Source organism: Arachis duranensis, chromosome 8, assembly GCF_000817695.3.
Source record: "Arachis duranensis cultivar V14167 chromosome 8, aradu.V14167.gnm2.J7QH, whole genome shotgun sequence".
NCBI lineage: Eukaryota > Viridiplantae > Streptophyta > Magnoliopsida > Fabales > Fabaceae > Arachis > Arachis duranensis.
The window spans coordinates 41,121,703-41,126,477 of record NC_029779.3 but is presented as its reverse complement, the minus strand read 5'-3'; the positions used below and the strand labels follow the sequence as shown (position 1 = coordinate 41,126,477).

The 4,775-nt window shown below is 24.2% G+C and overlaps 1 long non-coding RNA gene across 1 annotated transcript in view; it reads right to left on the bottom strand.

Moving 5' to 3' along the window:
* LOC110274688 (uncharacterized) overlaps positions 1-604 on the bottom strand; it is a 1,154-nt gene extending 550 nt beyond the window's left edge. The window contains exon 1 of the long non-coding RNA XR_002366906.2: positions 253-604. This is a non-coding gene — a long non-coding RNA (uncharacterized LOC110274688). The remainder of the gene's footprint in view (positions 1-252) is intronic.
* Positions 605-4,775: the final 4,171 nt, after the last annotated feature.

Genomic DNA, 4,775 nt, shown 5'->3' with positions numbered 1-4,775 from the left:
GTTATATATGTTCTTATTTCTTATTTTTATTTTAAATTTATGGTTTTTGATAAAATTTTAAAAACAAAATATTAAAAATAGAAATAAAAAATAAAAACGGCAAAAACAGAAACCAAAACCAAATATAAAGCAGCCTTGACTTGTTTTTCTTTAATTTTCAAAATCCTTAAAATAAAAACACTGAAAATAAGAAAAAAAAATCAAACTGAACCTAATTAACCGAAGAAAAGGGAATGAAATAACAAAAATTACTTGTTCTGAGTAGGATTTGGTCTGCTTGGTGGAATCCTTCTAAGGCTAGCTGCTACTACTGACTTTGATGATTTAGCCTCTTCTTTCTTTGAAACTCTATTTGATGAAGATAACACTTGTGGGACTGAAGATGAAGAAAAAGAAGAAAAAGGAGTAGGATTTGGGTGATGATGAAGAATCCTAGTAGCTTGGGACATATTAACTCCAACTGAAAGCATCAATGTCATGGCAACCATAACAACAATCATTAAGCTAGACAAGGATTTCATGGTCACAATATTTTGTTGACTTATATAATAAAAGGATGTCTTTTACTTGGTACTATATTTGCTTCTTATTGCATTGTAATGATGATATGATTGATGAGTATATGGACATATATAATATATGCTTTGTACGGGTCTGAACCATGTTTATGTTAAAAAATATATTACAAAGATGGTTGCCACGCACATCGCAAAAAGTTTGAAGATTATTGAGCTGTAAACATTTTTATAAGTATTAAAAAAGATTCTAGAATAGTAATGTATATCAGATTCATTTCATCACCCTTTTAGTACTCTTTAATTTCATTTTGTAAATATAAGTCTTTTTTTTGGACAAAAATATATACATTTCCTCACTTAGCTTTAACCATATTTAAAACATTTAGACAAATTTAATCTTAAAAGTTACTTCTACAAATATACACTTTTGACAAAAGCATACAAATAGAAAACAAAATTGTTATTGCATGTTAAAATTAATTATTAAATTAGTTATTATATATATATTATTAATTTATTTTTAAAATGTATGTTGTATTTAATATTATTTTATATCAGTAGTTAATTTTTGACAAAAATATATAAATTAAGTATTTAAATTTTTCCACTTTAACAATATTTAAAACATCTAGATTAATTTAATCTTAAAAAAGCTACTCCTACAAATATACGCTTTTGACAAAATTAAAGCATACAAATTAAAATGAAATATCATAACTTCAAGAACATTAAAATGTTTAGATTAATTTAACCTTGAAAGTTATTATTGATGCTTAATTAATAATAACTAAGTAAACATATACTATATAATTAAATAATAAGGATATAATCAGAAAAAGTCCATCAAGCTAAGGTATATTTAGATTAACCTAATAAGATATAGATAAATATTACTAACTAATTATAAGAAATATTAAGAGTATAAGCTTAGTGAGCAAATTTATTTATTTTAAATATATATTCAAAATACTTAGTACACTGCTAGAAAAATTAATTTTATCGACTATTTATTTGTCTTTTAATTATAACAAAAATAACTATTAATATATTTACTAGCAATGAAATAATATTAGTCATTTTATATTTTATCGCTAAAAAATTTTAATGATAATTATAGAATTTTTGATAAAAACTTTTTTTATGATTACAAAAAGGATATAATTATTATAACATATATATAATAACAACAACAAATATATAATTATCATAAAAATATAAAATAAATAAAATATATAATAATATTATATTATTGTTACTAAAAATTTATCGTGATTTTTATTATAGTGGCATTCGACAACGTTTTAATATTATTGAAAAATAACTTGTATTCATCATGAGCAGAAAGTCTAATAAAAAGTAAGTTAATTCAAAAATATCTCATATTATTAATATTAATAACTCTGCTGGTAGTGGTCTGATATTAAAATGTTAAAATATCTCATATTATTAATATTAATAACTGTATATGCTGGTAGTGGTCTGATATTAAAATGTTAAAATATCTTTGTTGATTATAATTTATTATTTTGCATGGTAAATTTGAAAGTTTCTTGCAGTTTAGGCAGGTGCGTCATGTGACAAATCTTTGACTAATTCAAGCTTGCAAATTCCAAAGCTAAATCAGAAACAGATTAACTTTACTTTACATCTCGGATGTCACGTGATCAGAACGTGATTTTAAATATATGGAATGGTTTAATTAGACAATTAGTAGTTAGAGCGAGGAACTTTGGATTCTACCGGTATCAGAGAATTATAATTGTGATCAAACCGATCATTGTTTCTTAAACCAAGGGTATGCAAATGACTCTTGTCTAAAATCAAACTGTTAGGAATAAAAAATATTTTACCTCGTAAATTGGAGCAGTAAGAACATATAGATTTTAGCCATCTTGAGAACATGGGTAATTATTAAATTTCGCGCACATTATTAGGCCCCCTAATTAGGATTCATCTTTTTTTATTACAAGGAAATGTGGAGATTTTATTTTGAGTAAAATACAATTCTCTCCTTTGATATATATATACTAATAATTCATCTTCTGCTATTCTACCCGATTTATATCTCGAGTTGATTAGATAATTATTATGGTTTTTTCTTTATTAAATAATGTAAAATAGACAATAAAAATTAACTTCAAAAAAATATTATATGAAATCCTTTTTAAGATAAATAAATTTCATATAAATAGATTTTAGATTAATTTAATATTAAAATAATATTATTTTATTTAAATAAATAAAGATAAATAAATTCTTAATTAATTTAATTTGACCGTAATAATAAAATACCTATGTGACAGTTTATCACTCAAACGTAATAGTTAGACAATTTTCATTACGAATTAACAATAAAAATGATAAAGAATTGCACTATCTCGCAAAACACAGGTCATGGTCGATTTATTTTTATAAAGGATCGGGTTATCTTTCATAAAAATTGATAAGAACTAAATTATTACTTTGCTAGTAGGTTAACACAGATAATATCTAAAATTTCCTGAAAATCCCTTCCCTTAGACAATAAGAACTTACAGAGTAAGAACTTTGTTCTTGCAAATTTGGTCCAAGAACTAGGTCAATGCCTTTATTTGAAAAATATAATAAAATAACAGAGTGCATTTTGTAATTTAATGAATAGACAATATATTTATAACTCACATGATAAGACCATATAAGTAATATTATTATAAAAAATATACTTTATTTAGAAAATAATAATTCTAGTACATAAAAAATCGACAAGAGATTTCTTAATACAAAAATTAAATTCATGATAATATATATTTGGACAACTCTACCTTTAAGAATAGCATTTTTTTTGTTAGAGACAAATTCAGAAATATTATTATGAGAATAACTTATATAATATTAAAAAATTATACAAAAAATTATATAATGTAAGATATATTACAAAAATATACTAAAAGAGTATATTTTAAAGTAAAAAAATATATGTGTACTTTTTATTAACAAAGTGGTCAATTCTTTATATCATAAAATTTATCGATAATAGAAGTTGTGTCAAATATTTTAGCAATTTTTTTCTAATATAATTCAAAAATAATTAGTAAAAAATTCATCTTTCATTTTATTTTTGAATTATTCTTCATAATATTTATAACTGAAGAATATCTATCAATTATAGCAGTTAAAACAGAAAAAATTAATATCAAATAAGAAAAATTTTATTTAATTAAAAAATATTAATAATTAATATATTTTTAAAATTATTTAATATTGTTACTTACTTTTAGATATTAAAAATTATTAATATTTAAGAGTAATTGATACAACACTCTGTTTATAATTAAGACTGACAACATTACCCGTACTTAGAGATATCCAATTCATTCCAATTTCATTAGAGCGAGTCGAATTGGCGCGAAATAGATAGAGCTATAATAAAGTATAGTTTAGGTGCAAGACCAACCTCTATATAATTAGGGGTTCAAACTAAGATTCGTTCTCCTTTGCCTAAACATTTTTTACCACCAAGTTAGGACGTGTATGTTGTCAAATATGCCTAATTACTATTATATCTGTGGAATGTTAAAGGACTAGATGTTTTGTTATGTTTAAAATAAATTTACATTTTTTTCATGAGTTGGCGGGTTAGGTTAGAAGGAGAATAATTCTTACCAATAGGAATTAATAGGGTGAAGCTTAAATTTTAGTTGTCATTTTTTATGATGGTAAAAGTGCATAATTAAGAATTTGTATTTTAGGGTTACTTTATGAATTAAGTGTCTCTTATGGACTTTTATATATTTTAGAATTTTTTAGCCCAACCCTTTATCTCAACCCTTCATAAAACAAAAAGTTTTTATCTCTTGAATGAAAAAGTAACAACGAATTCATGGAATGAGAAATCAAGAAATGGATAGAGAGGGGAATGGCCTTTCCATTTTTAGTGGACCTTCCCTTGAATTGAATCGGTCACGGAACTCTCAATTGAGTTGTTTAAGTGATGAAATTTCATCTCCAGTTGGGAGTTTCAGTTCAAAGATTATAAAATGTGGTGCGGGTTCAAGGGGAGGGCGATCAAGGGAATCTTGAGCTGTAAATTTGTAATACATATGTTTTGTTGAAATTGTTGTATAAAAATAAAATTTTTAGGATCTATTTATAGGTGCATCTTTGGTAAGTGTTGAGTTAACAATGAATTTCATCATAGGTATATATATTAGGGTATTATGTATAGGGTTGTGTTAAGCTTGGTCAGCCTAAGTCTGTGAGCTCTATGGGTTGATTATT